Consider the following 20,581-nt stretch of genomic DNA (forward strand, 5'->3'; position numbering starts at 1 on the left):
TTTAGGGGATGCCCATTCTGCAGCTCTAGCGACACTTCAATCACTAGAGCAGGTCGAGGAGCTTCTGGCACGGGCACTTTCACTGCTCTTTGGCCTGGCTGCAGTGCCCCAATTGTGGCAACCAGGCGTTGGCTTTTACCTGCTCCGCTCCCCCTTCTTCTCCCCCCTCAACAGCTCCCACCATCCCTTGCCATTCCTTCCTCTGGGGGCAGACTCTGGCAAAGTGGCCTGGCTGTTGGCAGAGATAGCATTTCCGGGGGCCCTTTCCCTCCTTCTTAGCTCCCTCGCTGGTTTTTGAAAATGCGCGCGCGCGCGCTGTTCCGATTTCCATCGGCTCTGCCGGCGGGAAAGCTGGCTCAGGAATGTCTGGAATGCGGAACTCCTTCCAACGTTCCCCTCTCCCTTCCCGCCTCTCCAAGGCTCTTGCCTCCTGCCGCGCTCCTATGGTCAGCGCAGATTTGGTCAGCTGATCCATAGACTCCGCCCTGGGGCTCCGTGCCAGCTCGTCTTTCACCCCCGAAGAAAGACCTTCTTCAAATAGCATTTGAACGGGTGCCGCCGATAAATCCCAACTCAGTCTGTGAATCAGCATGGTAAACTCAGTCCAATATTCACGGACAGATCGACTCCCCTGCTTACAAGCCATTAGCTGTCTGCGCACCACCCCTTCCTCAATATCGCTGGAAAACATGATATCCATTGCACGAAAGAACTTCATTGTGTCCTTTAGTATGTCATTGTGCGTTGCCATTAGGGGTCGAACCCAGTCTCTAGCCCCTTTCTCAAGATGCCCAATTACAAAAGCAACTCGCGATTCCTCATCAGGGAACTCATCGAACTGCACATTAAGGGCATATTGCATCTCTGTCCTAAAAGCATGGTAGTCCTTGGGGTCCCCCCCAAATTTCTGCACCAATCCTGGTACCTTTCTGGGGAATTGAGTGGCTCTCCCCTTCTTGTCTGCATCCTGAGCCCTTCTCTCCTCCAGCCTCGCCGTCTGCAGGGCCAGTTGAACCTCCAACGCTCGGTATCTATCTTCCAAGCTTGGACCAGCTCCAGCCCCTGCTCCTCCGGTTCCGGTTGGTTCGCTCATGATGCCTTCTCTTGCACAGGCAGCGTACAAAGACTGTCGGACTGCTGTGAGGGTTTGATTAGCTGCTTGTGCGTGAAAACGTGCTCCCTCAGAGTTTGTGCGCCCCCACAAACCTCCGTGTGTGACGGAGCTCCTCAGACATGTCTGCTCTAGTCACTAGTAGAGTCCGACAGTGGCTGTCTGCGGAAGCGTTTCCAGCAAAGAAGTTCCTTAACGGAAACGCGTCTCCTGGACTCACGGCGTGACAGTTTCCTGCGAGGTATGGGTCTCCCTATGGGAGACTCCGATACCTCACCACTGTTCTCGCTGGAAGCCTCCCTGAGCCCTCCCTCCTGCTCGCATTCCCTCAGAGACCCACTCCTCCCCCTGCTGGTCCCTGCTTCAGCAGTTGAGTCTCTTTCATCCTGCCTGAGTCCCTCCACCACCTGATGCTCTGATGGCAGTTCCCTGACACATACCAACGGCAGATATCCCTTCGGCTGTTCACCAAGTTCTTTTTGTACTTAACCATCTTTTATATCCACATAATAGGACCCATACTCCCGCGGAATTGCATTTTAGGAAGGAGGAGGCACTCCCCCGCCCCTTGGTGGTGTACCGACGCTTGCCTGATCCCGCGTGGCATGGACCTGTTCCGCTGATCACGTGGGGACGAGGGTACGTGGCAGTGGACGTCGAGGACAAGCCTTTGTGGGTTCCAGCTCGATGCGTGCGGCCATGGCGAGTCCCTTCAACTACAGAAGTGCCTTCCTAACCATTTGCCTTGCCATCTTTTGCTGCATCATTATACAAGGATGAGAAGCAGACGACACAATCCAGTTGCAGCCACCATATTTCACCTTATCGGCTGGCAAGCAGCTGTCGCCTGAATCCTACTCTGGCTGGCAGTATCCACGGCTCAGCCACTCTCGAACTATAAGAACAGCATTGTTGAATAAGACTTTTAGGGGAGAAAATTATCATAAGATATGGAGGAATAATATTTTTGTACAAGATATGATTAAGTTTACCAGTTTATTGCATGCTTCTAAATGTTGGTTATGTATGCACATGCCGCCCTTTGCCAGTCATTCAGGCATAATGCTTCATGGCGTGCCTGTCAATGGATCTTTTTAATTTACTGATATTATATCCCCTAAGCAAACTTTTTGGCCTCCAGTACAATTGACCCTCCATGAGCCTGCCCCCATTTGTTTTCAAATTAAAGAGGGGAAAGAATCATGGGGCATATATCCAAACTGTCAATATACATTGAAATTCATGTTTAATAGCTCTTGTTCTCTTACAGGAACATACAGTGACCAATCTCAGTGCTTTAGAAGCGATAGCAGTGCATGGCTAAAAACTAGGAAAGAAACCTACCATGCAAATTGGAGTCTGAATTCTTCTATCCCTGGCTTAGCAAATGCCACAGATGAGCAATTTCATATCAGTTCCTTATTTACTGAAGCCTTTAATTGGTCCCAACAGAGTAGTAATATCAGCTATTTACTCCAAAGAGAGTTATGGTTGCTTTGTGGCGAAAAAGCATACAAAGCCATTCCTCGAAACCTCACAGGCACATGTACATTGGGTCTCGTGGTTCCGTTGTTGTATAAGGTTGATAAGTTACCATCTTCTCTTAGACTACGAAATCGTCGGGAGGTAAATTCACCCATAAATCAATATATCGGTACCCAGGTCTCTCGGGCCTTGCTGCCCTCGGTGGGTGCAGCAATGAACTATAGGGACCTCCATCGGCTAGCAAATTGGACTGAAGGATTATTCAATGATACCATAAAAGCTTTGAAGGAACTCAACCAGGAGGTGTCTGCAATGAGAGAAGTGGTTTTACAGAATCGTTATACTTTGAATGTGATTTTAGCTTCAAAAGGAGGAGTTTGTGCGCTTGTTCATTCTCACTGTTGCATGTTTATTCCTGATAATAATGTCAGCATATCTGCGACAATCGACCATATGGAAACCATGGTAGCCCACAATCCGTTTGCCCCCCCTCCTTCCGTTGATCCATGGGCATGGTTATATTCTTGGCTTCCGGATGGAAGTTGGCTTCGACATTTATTGATTTTAGTGATCATTATAGTAGTTATTTGCATTATTTTGTGTTGCTGTATACAATGTATTCCTTCTTTAATTTCTGTATGTACTGCATGGTTCTCCAGTCCGCGGCCCGCTTCCGGTCTCACAAGAGTCGCCTATCGCGCTCGATATAACCGTATTGGTACTGACATATATGACTCTGATTAAATAAATAAAGAAAGAGGGCATGTGGGAGCCAGGAAGTCATGGAAAAGGCTTGTAGTGCCACCTGGTGCCTTGCTGACCTCGGTGACCAGCACTCTGAGCTTACAATGTATTAGAATGTATTGACCCTATAAGGAGTTAGGTTCTCCCCTCTGGGCACTGTAACCCTATATGGTTTGTGGGTGGGTTAAAGCTTGACCGGATGAGGTAACGTGAGACATTGGAATGCTGCCATGCGGCTGGAGAGAACAAAGGATAATAAAATCGGAGGAGAGAGAGGATGGAGCTTTTTTGCCCTCCGTCCATGGAGACATTTGCCTTTGTGTGTGTTTTTTCTTTGCCTTGCACCCCAAAATGACGGCTGGTTTCCGTCAACTGGTTCCCACATTTAATATAAACCCGGCCACCTTGCCAAATTCCATCTCCACATTTAAACTCTTTAAAGGATCTTCTATCGTTATTACCAGGTCATCAGCAAAGGCTTTAACTTTATATTCGTTTTGACCTACTGTCACCCCTTTTATTAATTCATTTCGTCTAATTGCACTCAAGAGGACTTCCAGAACCATTATGAATAACAGTGGCGAGAGAGGACAACCCTGTCTTATACCCTTCCATATCTTCACTTCTTCTGTTATTACATTATTCACAATCAATTTAGCTCTTTGCTCTGTATAAATCGCCCTTATTCCATTATAGAAATCGTTCCCCACTTCCATAAATTCTAAATTTTTTAACACAAATTCCCATGATATACAGTGGTGCCTCGCAAGACGAATGCCTCGCAAGACGGAAAACCCGCTAGACGAAAGGGTTTTCCGTTTTGGAGGCGCTTCGCAAAACGAATTTCCCTATGGGCTTCCTTCGCAAGACGAAAGCCCATAGGGAAATCTCCGGGACAGCGGGGAAGCGCAGCACGTCTTCCCCACTGTCCTCGGACCTCCTCCGAAGGCTGGCGGTGGTGTGGAGACCTCCTCCCGCCGCCAGCCTTTGGAAGGCTGCTCTGAAGCCTGGCGGTGGGGTGGAGAAACCTCCTCCCGCCGCCAGGCTTCGGAAGGATGCTCCGAAGCCTGGCGGCGGGAGGAGGTCTCTCTGCCCCACCGCCAGCCTTCAGAAGGCTGCTCCGAAGCCTGGCGGCGGGAGAAGGTCTCTCCGCCCCACCGCCAGCCTTCAGAAGGCTGCTCCGAAGCCTGGCGGTGGGGCGGAGAGACCTCCTCCCGCCGCCAGGCTTCGGAAGGCTCTCCGAAGGCTGGCGGTGGGGCGGAGAGACCTTCTCCCCGCGCCAGCCTTCGGGTGGCTGTCCTGAAGACTTGCGGTGGGAGGAGGGTTTTCCTTCCCACCGCCAACATTCAGAATGCTGTTCTGAATGTTGGCGGTGGGGAGGAAAAACCCTCCTCCCACCGCAAGCCCCGGGAACAGAGGAGAAGCGCTGCGCCCCTTCCCCTCTGTTCCCGTATCTGTCCTGAAGGCTTGCGGTGGGGAGAAAAGCCCTTCTCCGCACCGCCAGCCTTGAAAGCGGTTTCCATAGGAACGCATTAATTGATTTTCAATGCATTCCTATGGGAAACGGTGCTTCGCAAGACGAAAAACTCGCAAGAAGAAAAAACTTGCGGAATGAATTAATTTCGTCTTGCGAGGCACCACTGTATTATCAAATGCCTTCTCCGCATCTACAAACATTAGTATAGCTTGTTTCTCATTCCTAGCAGACAGATATTACAAAACATTTATTATATTTCTCACATTATGTTTCATCTGCCTGCCTGGAAGAAACCCTGCTTGATCATCGTGAATAAATTCTCTCAATACCTTTTTTAATCTTTTTGCTAATATTCCAGCAAAAATCTTATAGTCTGTGTTTAACAATGAGATCGTGTGTTAAATCAGAATCTTGCTTGGGAATAAGTATGATGAAGGCTTCTTTCCAAGTTTCCAGAATATCTTTTTCCTTCAAAATATTATTCATAACTTCTTTCAGTGGTACCGTCAGGGTGTGCCTCAATTCTTTGTAATAACTGGCTGTAAATCCATCTGGTCCTGGAGCCTTTCCTTTTTTCAATTCTTTTATGACCTCTATTATTTCCTCATTCTCAATTGGGGCATTCAGTCTGTCTTTCTTTTCTGTCGGGATCTTTTGCACCTTTTTTTCTTTTAAATATCTTTCTATTCTCTTCAAATTGTTCTTTTCTCTGTTGCTGTACAAATGATTATAAAAGTCCAAGAATCCTTTTCTAATGCCTTTCGGGTTCTCAATCTCTTCTCCATCCACAATAATTTTGTTGATTATGTTTTGTTCCTTTCTTTTCTTAATTTGCCACGCGAGCCATTTACCTGACTTATTGGCATTGTCCATAAAATATTCCATCAACTTCTTTTGCGCCTCTTGTATGATTTTTTGATCACCCAAGAGGTAATCGTTAATTCTCCATCTAAATGATCTTTCTTCATAACCTTTAATTTCCAATTTTATTGGACTGTGGTCTGAAATTACTCTTGGCTGAATTTCAATTTGCCGAATTCTTGGAGTTAGTTCATTCGAGACCCAAATTTGATCTATTCTTGACATTGACTGATTTGGTTCCGAATAAAATGTAAACTGTTTCTCCAGTGGATGTCTAAGTCTCCAAACATCAATTAGATTACAGTTTTTCGTCATTGAAAAGAAAGTCTTGGGTAGTTTTCCTTCTTTGCTAACCTGAAATTGTTCTTAACCTGAACTTTAGCTAATGGGGCCTCCTGCTACCATTGAGCCGCCAGAGCACGATTTCTGTTCTCATCCTGAAGCAAAGTTCTTAACCTGAAGCACGATTTCTGGGTTAGCGGAGTGTATAACCTGAAGTCTATGTAAAACGAGGTACCACTGTATATATTTAAAAATTGCATCCAATTTTGACAGTGTTATTACAAACCACTTCATTCAGCCCTGCAACATCTTGCGAAGCAGCGATATACTAATATGCATCTGTTATTATGTGACATTGGTCAAGGCTTTCTGGGAAATAATATATGATGAATTTAAAGAAAATGTTTGAAAATACATTTGTCAAAAAAGCCAGAAGCCTTCTCACTAGGTATAAGACTTCTTATGTCTGCAACGACGGCAGCAAGAATGCAACTAGCCCAATGGGGCTTAAATTGGATTGTTATGAATGAAAAAAATTAGTAAAAAAATATTTCAAAAGAGAATGCTACTTGCCCAATTAATGGGGCTTAGATCAGGTTATTCATGAAAGAAATGATAAAAAAATATTTAAAAGAAGAGAGAATGCTACTAGCCCAATTAATGTGGCTTATATTTGATTGTTATTAATAAAAAAATTAATAAAAAATAATTTAAAAAGAGAATGTCACTAGCCCAATTAATGGGGCTCATATGGGATTGTTATTAATGAAAAAATTAATGAAAAAATAATTTACAAAGAGAATGCCACTTGCCCAATTAATAGGGCTTAAATCAGATTGCTATGAATGAAAATAATAAATTCTTTAAAAGAAGAAGAGAGAACGCTACTAACCCAATTAATGGGGCTTCTAATGGATTGTGATTAATGAAAAATTAATAAAACATTATTTAACAGAAGAAGAGAGAACGCTACTAGCCCAATTAATGGGGCTTATATTGGATTGTTATCATTATCATTATTTTTCCAGGCCTTCCCATCTAGAGCCCAGAAACTCTGTAACAGTTACCTTCTCAAAGTGATGAATCGCCAGCCAGATTTCCCCTTGCGCATTGAACACACAGCCGAGGTTACTCCATGCCACAGCAAAGTTGGGTTGGGTCTCGATGGCTTTCAGGTAGCAGGCCTTGGGAGGGTCGAGAGGTAGGTAGGTACAGGGGGAAGGGGGTATTTGCACAAAAGAAAAGCAAGAGAAAAGTCCCAGTTAGCAGAGGCTTGACAACCATATGTCAGGAGTGCTCTGATGGTGTTTCCTGCTTGGCAGAGGGTTGGACTCGATGGCCCTTGTGGTCTATTCCAGCTGTATGATTCTATGATTCTACTTTAAATTTAACCATTACAGGTGGGGTTTTTTAAAAAAATTAATCCTGCTAATGTATTAACCTGTGTGCACTGCTTTTGTCAATATGCAATAAACGTTTCCCATTCTTTTTTATATTAAAACTGGAGGCATTTTTTCAGCTGCAATGGGCCTCCGGTGTCCTGTTAGTACCATTAGTTGGTACCATTTCTCGTACAGTTGATATTCCTTGCATAGATAGATTAGATCAGTGTTTCCCAACCGGTGTTCCGCGGCACACTAGTGTGCCGCGAGAGATTGCCTGGTGTGCCGTGGGAGGGAGGCGGGCGAGTCGGGCGGCGAGAGGCGGGGCGGCGGCGGCGAGGATCCGCGTCGAGCCGGGGGCGGCTCCGCGGTGGTGGTGCCGAGGTTTCTCTCTCCATTCTCCCCTCACACACACACATAGGAAATAACACAGGATCAGCTGACAGGACCCGGCCAATGGGGCAGCGGTGGGGCAGCGCGCGCAAAAGGGAGGAGCGCGAGACAGCGGACAAGGAGGTGGCCGGCATGTCCGGGCAGCAGCAGCAACAGCAGCAGCAACTCCCGGCGACTGCTCCTCAAGCCCCGGGCAACCCTACTCCCTCACCGGCCTCGGCCGCCCTCCTGCTCCACCGCCGCCGCCTCCCCCGCCGCCGCCGGCTACCTCGGCCCCGCCGCCGCTCCCTCCTCCGCCCGCTATCGCCGCCACCACCACAACAGCCGCCGCCGCCTCAGCTGGGCCCATGCCTGCCGGGAGCGGCGGCGGCAGCAGCAGCAGCAGCAGCGCCCCGGCGCCCTTCCCTCACGGCGGCGACCCGGCCCTGCAGTGGCGTAGCGTGGGGGGTGCAGGGGGGGGCCGGCCGCACTGGGCGCAACATCTGCGGGGGGCGCACTCACAGCTCTCTGCCCCTCCCGAGGTACTATTTCTGGGTTAGCGGAGTCTGTAACCTGAAGCGTATGTAACCCGAGGTACCACTGTACTTCCAAGTCAGCGTGCAAGGGATTGCAGGACCGGCGGACTTGGCGGTGGGGGTGGTTGCTGGAGCCTTGTCTGTCCTTTCAGCCCCGCACCCACCGCAGACCCCTTCCTATGCCACTGGTAGCTAGGCGAGGCGGGGGGCACTGGGCGCCACACCTCGGTGCCTGCAGCGTGCCTGAGCCATGCGTCTGCGGGCGAACTGCCCGCAAGCTCCGCTCTGGCCTCTGCCCACCGCCTCAGCCTCCCTACAGCTGAGGGGGAGGCTGCAGCGAGGCTCCACGCAGCGCGCCCTGCCATGGCTCGCCCCCATGGCACTCGCCCCTGGCTGCAGGACGCGCGCGCCGCCCCGGGCCCCTGAGCGGCTAGCTGCGCCGCTGCGCTGAGCGCAAGGAATACGTCCTCTCCGAGTTCGGCGTCCTCTTCGTGGGCAGCGCGAACCGCATCTCCAGCTTCGGGTGGAACTTTGGCCAGGTAGGGGGAAGCCTTTGGGCGGGGGGGGGGGCTGGAGACCGGGGTGGGGAGGGGTTAGGAGAGACGCTACCGGCCCCGTCCAGAAATGCCCAGAGCAACTGGAGCTCAGCTACACGCACACATGCGCCCTCCAAATCCCGTTTCCCACCCCTTTCTCAAAAGAAGAGAGAAAAAATGGGTCCTGGGTGTGAAACCAAAGGACCTTTCCAGCTCCTCCTCAATTCCAGGTGTGGATGGCAATGCCTCGTGTCTCCTCCCCCGCGACCAGAGCACACTTCCTAGGCTGGTTGGACGGTCCCTGGGGGTCTTCGGGTTGCCACATTTTGAAGAGCAAAAAACAGGACACATTTGTCGACTTCTGCTTTTAGCTATGGATCAGTGGCCTAGCGTGGGGGGTGCAGGGGGGGCCGGCCACACCGGGCGCAACATCTGGGGGTTAGTGTTAGGGGGCGCAAATCCACGGGTTAGGGGGCGCAAATTACTTGCATTGTCCCGGGTGCTGACAACCCACGCTACGCCACTGCGGCCCTGAACGAGCAGGAGAAGGAGCTCAAGTGACGCTGCGCGCTGACGTCACGGGGCTGTAATGGTGGTGTGCCTCGAGATTTTTTTCATCAAACAAGTGTGCCTTTGCCCAAAAAAGGTTGGGAAACACTGGATTAGATAGATGATAGATAGTTAGATTAGATTAGATTAGATTAGATTAGATAGATAGATTAGGTAGGTAGATTAGATAGATACATATATAAGAAAGGTTGGTAGATGGATAGATAGATTAGTTAGATTGATTGATTGAGTAGGTAGATAGATTCAGGCATGGCCAAACCTGGCCCTCCAGCTGTTTTGGGACTACAACTCACATTGTCCCTGACCACTGGTCCTGTTAGGTAGGGATGATGGGGGTTGGAGGACCAAGTTGGGCCACACCTGGATTAGATGGTAGGTAGGTAGATAGATTTGATAGATAGGGTAGGTAGATAGATAGATAGATAGATAGATAGATAGATAGATAGGATAGGTAGGCAAGTAGATAGATAATAAGATAAAGTCGGTAGATCGATAAGGTAGGAAGGTAGGTAGGAGGCAGCCTAGGTCAAAGTTGACCCACTTATTTAAAAGTAACCATGCTGTTATACAGTGGTACCTCTGGATGCGAACGGGATCCGTTCCGGGGCCCCGTTCGCATCCTGAAGCGAACATGCTCGGGTCACAATTTGCTGCTTCCGTAGATGCGTGTGGCATCATTTTGAGTGTCTGCACGTGCGCAAGCTGCAGAACCCGGAAGTAACGGGCTCTGTTACTTCTAGGTCGCCACGGAGCACAACCCGAAAATGCTTAACCCGCAGCTACTTCAACCTGAGGTATGACTGTATTAGTAACAAAAATCTATTATCTTAAATATTTTCAGGCGGTGACCCTGGACCCCAACTTCCTGGATGCTTACATTAATCTGGGGAACGTCTTGAAGGAGGCGCGTATATTTGACAGGTAAGCAAATAGGCATAGAGCTTATATTCTCTTTTTTATATAAATGTTTTTTATTGGTTTTGCGTATAATCACATTACGTCTTATATTCTCAGTTTAGTGGTTGCACCCATACCCAAACTAACTCCCATTGATGCCTAGAGGGTTGATTTTATTTAAAGCAAATTGATTTAAATCCCAAATCCATAAGACTTGATTTAAATCCCCCTTTTACCGGAAGGTTCAGCCTTGCTGGCATCCTCTTAATATTGACAAACGGAGGCAGGTTTCCTTTTTGGAATCCTAACTTCAGAGTCTTTTCTACAGTTATATCAAAATGATTTGGTTCTGCTATATACAGCCCGATTGTGACGAAATGATGGTGAGTTTTAATAAGTGAACACTTTTTATTTGAACAACTTTTCTGCTGCACTTGATTGGAAGGAGAAAAGAAACATTTCCTTCATAACAATTTAAGCAATTTATTTCACTAAAACAGTAACATGGTAGCATATGTATCCATGTTGCTTAACTGATGTGCTGAAACATTTTTTCCCCAAGAAAAACTTGGACTGAGTTTTCGCACACATGAAAAACTTAAAACAAATAATTCTTCCCCGAATTATTTATTTATTTATTTATTTCTACCCCGCTCTCACTGGCCAGGGCCGGGCTCAGGGCGGCTAACACCAAATATAAATTACAATAAAATAGAATAGAAAAAAACCCCAGTTAATTAAAATACAGCTTAAAATGCAGCCTCATCAAGACTACAAAGGGAGGAAACATCAGCTATTCACCCAAGCCAGCTATCCATGCTGGTGCTACATGGGCCAGCAAAAAAGCCACGGGAAAATTTATATACCAAATCCCATATAGGGTGTCAGAGTGAGTCTAAGCATAGAGCGAGTTAAAATAATCAAGCCTGGAGGTGACCATCGCATGGATCACTGGCCAGATCAGGGCGAGAAAGGTAAGGAACCAATTCCTTAATACGGCGGAGGTGGAAAAATGCCACCTTTGCTGTGGCTGCAACCTGTGCCTCCATGGAAAGAGAGGCATCGAAGGTTACACCCAAGCTCTTGACAGAAGGCTCTGGCACTAATTGCGCCCCCACAAGAGATGGGAGTTGGCCCCCCAACCCCATGTTGTCCTGACCCAGCCAGAGGACCTCTGTCTTCGAAGGATTTAACTTCAACTGGCTCCCACGCAGCCACCCAGCCACGGCTTCCAAGCATCTGGTCAGTGTGTCTGGGGCCGAGTCCATTGACAGATAAAGTTGGGTGTCATCAGCATATTGACGACAACTCAGCCCTAAACTCCGGACAATCTGGGCAAGGGGGCGCATAAAGATATTGAAAAGCATCTGGGAAAGGATTGTGCCCTGCGGCACTCCACACAACAAGGAGTGCCGCAGCGACAACTCCCTCCCTAGCGCCACCCTCTGTCCCCGACCTGAGATAAAGGAGCACAGCCATTGTCTGACTGTGCCCTGAATCCCCACGTTGGCAAGGCGGTGGTCCAAAAGTTTGTGATCGACCATGTCGAAGGCCGCTAACAAATCTAAAAGAATCAGCAGTCCCGGCCCGCCTCGATCCTCTTAATCGTCCTCCCAAAGCATTTTATTTTTTAAAAAACAGATTTTTATCCACCCTGGTGACAATGAAACTGAACCAGTCCTTGATCTCATTTCAGAGCCGTTGCAGCCTACCTACGGGCCCTGAGCCTGAGTCCCAACCACGCTGTTGTCCACGGCAACCTGGCATGTGTGTATTACGAACAGGGGCTGATCGATCTGGCAATCGATACCTACAAGAGGGCCATTGAGCTCCAGCCCCACTTCCCTGACGCCTACTGCAACCTGGCCAACGCGCTGAAAGAGAAAGGCAGCGTAAGAAACTGGTCCCTTTTGCCTTGGGGTGGGGGGAACATCTATATAAAAGATGTTTTATAGATGGTACTTAACACCTGCCAAAATAGCTAAAATGTATAAAACAAAAAAACTGTGCTGGAGGTGCAGTAAAGAAGAAGGGACACTTATACATTTCTGGTGGGCCTGTGAAAAAAAAATACAGAAACTTTCCTATTAGGCAGTGGTGTCCAAACTTTTTTCAAAGAGGGCCAGATTTGATGAAGTGAAGGGCCATAAGGGCCGACCAAAGTTGTTTACTTTTTTTAAGGATTGAAGTTGTTGAGCTCTTTTCTTAGGGTTTAAATTGTTGAACTTTTTTTAGGATTGAAGTTGTTTAGCTTTTTCTTAGGCTTTTACCCCATGCTGAATTGGCCAGATTAACAGAGACAATTAGGGCACAACCCAGACAAGAATTCCAAAAGGAATGGGGAAAATGCAGAGAATACTTTACCAAACAGTGCCCCAAAATATACACTTGGACTTGTTTCAATTAATTTCTACAGGAGACTTTGTGGTTTAAGTCATAATTAGGAAAAATTGTAATAATCCCATACAAAAGAAATAGTATACAAGAGGTAAATAAGGCGGCCATTTAACAGAATAAAGTCTTTTATTTTTATGTTATGTTTTCTTTGTGTAAGGGGATAGGAGTTTAATTTTGATAATTAGTCAATGGTGGTGGGTCTGTTTGTATGTATGAGTTGTTGTGGACTATGTTATAAATAAAATAAAAATTAAAAAAAGAAAATGAAACCGGTCCCTTTTGCTTTCTGTATGTCAGAGGGTTTGCTGAAAAAAGCCTTCCGGATGATGGTGACCTCGAAATTGGGCTCTTTGGGGGGGGGATTTGGGGTACAGAACCTAGAAGAAGTCCTCTTTTATTTTTTCCTTTGTCATATCGTCACATACAACTTTGCTCATACCAAGCGTCGACTCCCCTCCCCCCTCCCCCGCTCCCACTCCCTGGCTTTCTTAAGCAGTCACGATCCTCTTAGCATTTCTATATCACCCTTTAAAAATTGTCCAGTAGCACCTGATGATGATGATAATAATAATAATAATAATAATAATAATAATAATAATAATAATAATAATAATAATAATAATAATAAATTTATACCCCGCCTATCTGGCTGGGTTTCCCCAGCCACTCTTGGCGACAAAATATTAAAATACAATAGTCCGTCAAACATTAAAAGCTTCCCTAAACAGGGCTTGCTAAACTTGGCTTCTTCTTGGTATAATTTTTTGTATGCAGGTCCACTTCTTCAGATACAAAAGCTTCTACCAAGACCAAACTGAGTTGGTCTGCAATGTGCTACTGGACAATTTATATATTTTTTATATATTTCAATTGCGTTAGACCACCACAGCTGCCTACCTGAACATATATCGCCCTATTTACCTTCTTACTCTACTTAAAACAATTTACTTTAGCATTTGTAAATCACTTTCAAAAATTATCATGACAAAATATTTTAAATCAAACCAGCAAACATTCTCAGATGTTCTTTCACATCTTTTATAAATTTACTCCAGTCCTTTTCAAACAGTTTGTCGCGCCGATTTCGGATTTTCACTGCCAGCTTTGCCAGTTCTGCATATTCAATTGTTTTTGTCTGCCATTCTTCCAAAATTGGAAGTTCCTGCCGCTTGCATTTCTGGGCTAAAAATGTCCTTACAGCTATGGTAGCATACATAAGTCTACTTTTGGAATTTCTTCTCCCACAATACCCAATAGAATAGCCTCTGGTTTTTTTAATAACAGTATATTTAAAGATCTTTTTCAATTCTTTGTAAATCATATCCCAGTAGACTTTGACTTTAGTGCACATCCACCACCTATGGACGAAATTCCCTTCCTTCTCCTTGCACTTCTAGCGTTGTGGCATCTGAATATAGACTGCATTTTTAATCAAGGCATATATTGGCTTATATCTTGATCAGGTTCCTAAATTAAATGGGCTTAGATTTTCAAATGTTTCATGCCAGCTGTTTAGAGAACCTTGGCAATGTTTTCCTCCTAGACAAGGGGCCCCTTGATTTATAGCAGAAAACAATTCTCAAAGTCGTAAAAAGGGAATTACAGGTTAAGAACAAGGTTACATAGACCAAACATAATTAGGAATGGGTAAATAGTAAAATAAAACCGTTAAACTTGAGCCACAGGACAAAAGGCCAAGAGCACATGGAAAACAAAGCAACTGGCTGGAGAAGGGGGGGAGTGTAAACAGGGGAAGAGGCTTTTTTCCTATTTTATTTTGAGGCTGTAAACTGTTCCTTCCTTTTTACTTTGAGGAAGTTTATCCTTCTAAAAAGCTATCTATGATAATGTATGAAATATGCTGGCTTAAATGTAATTATGCAAAAGATTTAAGAAATGCTAGATTCTTATTTCATATAGTTGTAAGAGTTGTATTTATCCTGAAATTAAGTCAGCCACCAGCCTAGCCCCCTGCCAGACAGGAGACGCCAATCGAGCACTCATGACAAATGGCTGTCAGGCCTTTGTTTAAAGACCTCCAAAAGGAGATATTTCATTGATGATGCATGAGAATATGAACCCAAGGTCTCTGACATCTGTTCAAGATAAAAATTTAAAATTATTAACCATCTGTTTTGGAGGGCAAGGAAGGCAAGAGGTGAGCTGGTAATTAAGATTCCTTGTTGAGACACATGTAAGATATATTACTACTTATTTGTCATTTATAGATGTAACAATATATAGCTCTTTGTGTTCCATATAAGGACATATAAGGACATATAAGGACAGGAGGATATGGGTGTATCTTTTAGAATTGGTTATAGCAATCAGCCAATAGGAAATTCAACCAGGCTGATTGAACAGAGGCAGCCACAGGAGGAGCAAAGGGGGCTGGATTAAGGGAATATAAGTGCTGGCCATAATGGCAGGAGGCCAGGCCAGAGCTTGGTAACCATATACCACTGTGCCTCTCATTTATTTGTCTGACAAATAAATTATTATTTTAATTTCTCTGTTGCTGCGTTGAATATTTCATTCCAGCTAAGCGTTAACCACAAGCAGGGTGCTACAGCGTGCCTTATCTTGAGTTATATATATTTTAGCAAGTTTAGTCGGCGTCAAATACCACCTATACGTCACCTTCGTTAAATTTTTAATTAGTGCTGTACATTCAATAAATTGTTTTAAATTTTCCCAATGTTCTTTTAGACCAGGCATGTCCAAAGTCCAGTTCAGGGGCCTAATCTGGCCCTCTGGTCGATTTAATCCGGCCCTCGTGGCGGTTTATTTACTAGGGCAAAACTTCCCCCCAAAAAGCTCAAGAACTTTAATCCTAAAAAAAGGTCAGCACCTCTGGGGTCAAATCCTTAAAAAAGGCTCAACAATTGTGGGGTTTTACTGTTAATATGCTTCTTCTTAATTGCATTTCACTATTAATATACTTCTTAATTGTATTTCAGTTCAACAATGACTTTGATAAAATACATCTTTTGTGACGTGCAGAAGGCTTGAGTTACCTATGAGGTGCAACAGTTACCATATAGCATATATTCAATATAAAAAACAGCAACAATTGGTTGTTGACAAAGGACAGCTGGCATATATATATAAAAGATATTAACTGATATGCATGCCATTCCAGATATAGCTATATAATCTCTACTGTTGGTAAGAGAAGAACTTTGGAGCAGGCATTTTCAAAAAAAGAGTTTTTTATGAACCGCTCTAATACCAAGTTACCGTCAGGAGCTGAGGGGCCGTATCAAACCTCAATCCAGCCATCACATCACAGAGCAGCCTTTTGGGCTCCTGTGAAAGACATACTAATATTCGTGTAAAAACTCTGTTTTGTGTTTCGAAGGTTGCCGAAGCCGAGGAATGCTACAATACAGCTCTCCGTTTATGTCCGACTCACGCGGATTCTCTTAATAACCTGGCGAACATCAAGCGAGAACAAGGGAATATCGAGGAGGCTGTCCGCCTCTACCGGAAAGCTCTTGAGGTACGTGCGTGGAGAATTACAACAATTAAATTGACATATAAGGGTTAGGCATGCATACCCTGGACTCCTAGTCTGGGTCTTTTTAAAAATCGCCGATCAAATTTTTCTTGATCAATAACGGAAATAATGGTGAAGAAGTGAAAGTGAAGTAGCATTTTGAGGCTCGACAAAGCATGGTCCGATAAGTCCCTTTTGGAAGGAAGAGGGTCTGTCCCCCTTTTTATATTCCTAGGCCTCCTGGAATGACCAAAAATCTGCTTTTTCATCAGAAGAACAATGCAAGGTGTTAAGGAACGGTACAGAAATTGAAATAAAAGCTGGGCACATGCTGTTCTCTGTGTCGGCTGAGCTTGATCCCCTGACAGTCTTATTTTCTAACAGTATTTCCTATGCGTACGAAAAAGGCAGTTCATAGGCCCATTATTATTATTATTATTATTATTATTATTATTATTATTATTATTATTATTATCATTACCACAAATCATTCCAAACGGTGATTTATTTTGCAGCCAGCCCCTGCCACATTTGAGCATCAAAGAGGGGCTCTTTAAAATACGGCATTGGTCATTTGACAGTCTGATCTCCCAACAGTATTTCCTATGCATGCTAAAAAGGCAGTCCATAGGTTCCTCCTCCTCCTTAATTTTTGCAAGTCAATCCAAATGAGGATTTATTTCACGCCCACAACCTTTGAGCCTCAAAGAGCGGCCTCCGTCTCTTTAGAATGCTTCTCAGGGAAACTAAGAGTGAGCTTCTTCCCCGCAGGTCTTCCCGGAGTTTGCAGCTGCGCATTCAAATTTAGCCAGTGTTTTGCAACAGCAGGGGAAGCTCCAGGAGGCCCTCATGCACTACAAGGAGGCCATCAGGTGAGCTTCCAAAGCCATGGGGAAAATAGATTGAAAGAGCTCCTCCTTACTGTATTTTAATCTTTTGCTGGAAGCCGCCCAGAGTGGCTGGGTATAAATAATAAATTATTGTTGCTGTTGTTAATAATTATTATTACTCCTCATGCGCTGGTCTGGTGCCTGTGGGAAAGCTCTCCTCTTGTGGATAAAGCACTTTCTCTTTTTCTTTTAGGTTTTTTATTTTTTATTTTTATTTTTATTATTTTATTTTTTGTCCCTTGAAGGCCAGCCAAATTTAAATAACAATTCGACACACAGCTGCGAGGCATTTGCGAGCTTTTTTGCGGAGAAGGTCCTGTTGCTCCGCCATGACCTCCCTGCCAATTTGGATACAATAAAGGAACTGGAGGCCCCTCGACTGTCCTCGGGTCCAGTATTGGACCACTTTGACCGGATATCCCCAGCCGATGTGGACAGACTCCTCCGAGCTGGAAAGCCCACCACCTGTCCTCTTGACCCGTGCCCGTCCTGGCTGATTAGAGCGTGTCCAGACGAGGTGCGGGCCCCCCTGGGGGATATCATCAATTTGTCCCTTGGCACTGGGATATTCCCAGGGGAACTGAAGGAGGCAGTGGTGTGTCTGCTCTTAAAGAAAACATCATTAGATCCTTTAGATCTATCCAATTACCGCCCGGTTTCGAATCTTCCATTCCTGGGTAAGGTGATTGAGAGAGCGGTTGCTGAACAGCTTGGTAGGTTTCTGGATGAAACATCTGCTTTGGATCCATTCCAGTCCGGCTTCTGCGCTGGTCATGGGACCAAGACGGCTCTGGTCGCCCTAACAGATGATCTCCGCAGGCAGCTGGATCGAGGCGGGTCGGGGCTGCTGATTCTTCTAGATCTGTCAGCAGCCTTTGACATGGTCGATCACGAACTCCTGGACCACCGCCTTGCCGACGTGGGGATCCAGGGCACAGTCCTTCAATGGCTGCGCTCGTTTCTCTCTGGTCGGGGACAGAGGGTGGCGCTTGGGGGGGAATTGTCATCGCGCCACTCCTTGGTGTGTGGAGTGCCTCAGGGTGCAATTCTCTCCCCGATGCTTTTTAACATCTTTATGCGCCCCCTCGCCCAGCTTGTCCGGAGTTTTGGGTTGGGTTGCCATCAGTATGCTCATGACACCCAACTCTATCTGTTGATGGATGGCCATCCTGACTCGGCCCCAGACACACTGACCAGATGTTTGGAAGCTGTGGCTGGATGGTTACGTGGGAGCCGGTTGAAGTTAAATCCTTCGAAGACAGAGGTCCTCTGGCTGGGATGGGGCGATATGGGATTGAGGGGGCAACTCCCATCTCTTGCGGGGGTGCAATTAGTGCCAGCATCGTCCGTTAAGAGTTTGGGTGTAATCTTCGACACCTCCCTCTCCATGGAGGTGCAGATTACAGCTATAACAAAGGCGGCATTTTTTCATCTCCGCCAAGCTAAGCAGTTGGCCCTTTATCTCTCTCGCCCTGACCTAGCCACTGTGATCCATGCGACGGTCACCTCCAGACTGGATTATTGTAACTCGCTCTACGTGGGGCTGCCCTTGAGACTGACCCAGAAACTCCAGCGGGTGCAGAATGCCGTGGCGAGACTCCTTATGGGGTCTTCGCTGCGAGATCACATTCACCCGGTACTATACCAGCTGCACTGGCTCCCGGTGGAGTACAGGAGAAAGATACAGTGTTTATAGAGTGCTGGTTTTAACCTTTAAAGCCCTATACGGCCTAGGACCCTCGTACCTACGGGACCGCCTCTCCTGGTATGCCCCACAGAGAAACCTAAAGTCTGCCAATAATAACATCCTCAAGGTCCCAGGCCTCAGAGAGGTTAGGCTGGCCTCAACTAGAGCCAGGGCCTTCTCGGCTGTGGCCCCAATCTGGTGGAATGCTCTGTCACAAGAGACTAGGGCCCTGCGGGACCTGACATCTTTCCGCAGGGCCTGCAAGACAGAGTTGTTCCACCAGGCCTTTGGTCAGGGCGCAGCCTGACTCCCTCCTCTGGCAACCTGCACATAATTTTGCTTAATTGGTTGCCTTCAATTTGATTTAATTAATTTTTATAATGAAATATTTTTAGATTGTGTAACTATTTTACTGTTTGATTATTTGATTGTTGTTAGCCGCCCTGAGCCCGGCTTCGGCTGGGGAAGGGCGGGATATAAATAAATTTTATTATTATTATTATTATTATTATTATTATTATTATTATTATTATTATTATAATAATAAAACGGTTGCAAGTCAGCTTGGTTCTCTACTTGCCGCAGAACTCACGACGGAGAGAATCTGCGCCGTGATTCTCAATGAGAAAGATCGCCTTGCTGCAATAGATGTCAAAGACAGGGGGAGAGAAGCTCGGAGTTCTGACACCCCCACTGCTATTGCTAGTGAAGAACAGGCTGTTGCTTTGAACGTTGTCCATTGTTTCAATTGTGGACAGACTAGGCATCTTCAGCGGAATTGTAAGAAGCCATGTCAACACAAAGGAGCTAAGGGGAACTCTGCAAAGCCTGAAGCGTCAGGCAAAAGTCGTACCAAGTCCCAGGTGAAACCTGCAAAAGACTTCCGGTCAGCACCAGCGACAAATGGCGGATTCCCTCTGAGCTCCGGAGGGAATCGGCTCCACGGGGACAGGGTCTGACCGCTGCGGCGAAGCGGGACCCGAAGAAATCTCAGGCGGGGAAGCCTGAGAACTTGGAGACTCGGCGGGCTCCGTTTGCGCCCCCCTTTTTAAAGGCTCCGGAACGGAAAGGGAGTGTGTGGCGCGGAGAGCGCTGATTTCTTTCTGGACAATTGGAAGCTAAAGCAACTACCCGTGAGTAGGAGTAAGCAAGTAATTGGAAGAAAAATTTAGTTAATTTGGCACCGAAACGGGAAAGGCACAAACAGGAAGTCTGCCTCTTCCGACTTGTAAATAGATTAAAGTAAAGAGACTGTAAAGCTGTAACCCTGAAAGACGACTTTTAAAGGTCAAATCCAGCACCAAAAAAGACGACTCCCCTCCGGTTTGCAGGAGTGGAGGGGGGAGAACCGAGCATTATTTTACCTGCAAGAAAAGAGGGTGTAAATATATTTCTGCTGTCTCGGAAATCTGGGAACGGACTGCCTATGACAGGGAAGGTCGACCAGTGGGAAGAATTGTCTGCATGTTAAGGGTAAAGAATATTGACACTTTGAGAAAGATACAGTGTTTATAGATCTGCCTTTGACTATAAAGTAACTTTTTAGAGACACTGAAACTTTTCTAAAAGCATTGAAACTCTGGCTTTTGAGGGATATTGGAACTTTTAAGAACTATACTTGTTTTTAACAGTTGCATAGTGAAGTTGGAAGGGTGTCCCCCTAGAGGAGACTACGTTGTAACAACTATTTTGTCATCAAGTTACCAAGCTCTGGAAAATTACTTTGCAAAACAAACTCACCAAGCGTGTGACTGACCTTGGGCTTGTTATGGCAGATGGGAAAGGGAAGATAGAGCTGGTGAGTGGCATACAGGATAAAACTACCAGATCCGGCAGACAATACAAGACTGATATT

General features: G+C 46.0%; 1 long non-coding RNA gene and 1 pseudogene across 2 annotated transcripts in view; one reads left to right on the forward strand and one right to left on the reverse strand.

The window, feature by feature from the left end:
• Positions 1 to 20,581, reverse strand: part of LOC308578273 (protein CIMAP1C-like) — a 277,961-nt pseudogene that overhangs the window by 94,561 nt on the left and 162,819 nt on the right. The gene's annotated exons all lie outside the window — the stretch shown is intronic.
• On the forward strand, positions 10,203 to 17,021 carry LOC308577972. The gene is made up of 4 exons (XR_014003796.1): positions 10,203 to 10,277; positions 11,950 to 12,145; positions 16,012 to 16,152; positions 16,921 to 17,021. It is a non-coding gene; the product is annotated as an uncharacterized lncRNA (long non-coding RNA).

Source organism: Podarcis bocagei (assembly GCF_964188305.1).
Source record: "Podarcis bocagei genome assembly, chromosome: W".
Classification (NCBI taxonomy): domain Eukaryota; kingdom Metazoa; phylum Chordata; class Lepidosauria; order Squamata; family Lacertidae; genus Podarcis; species Podarcis bocagei.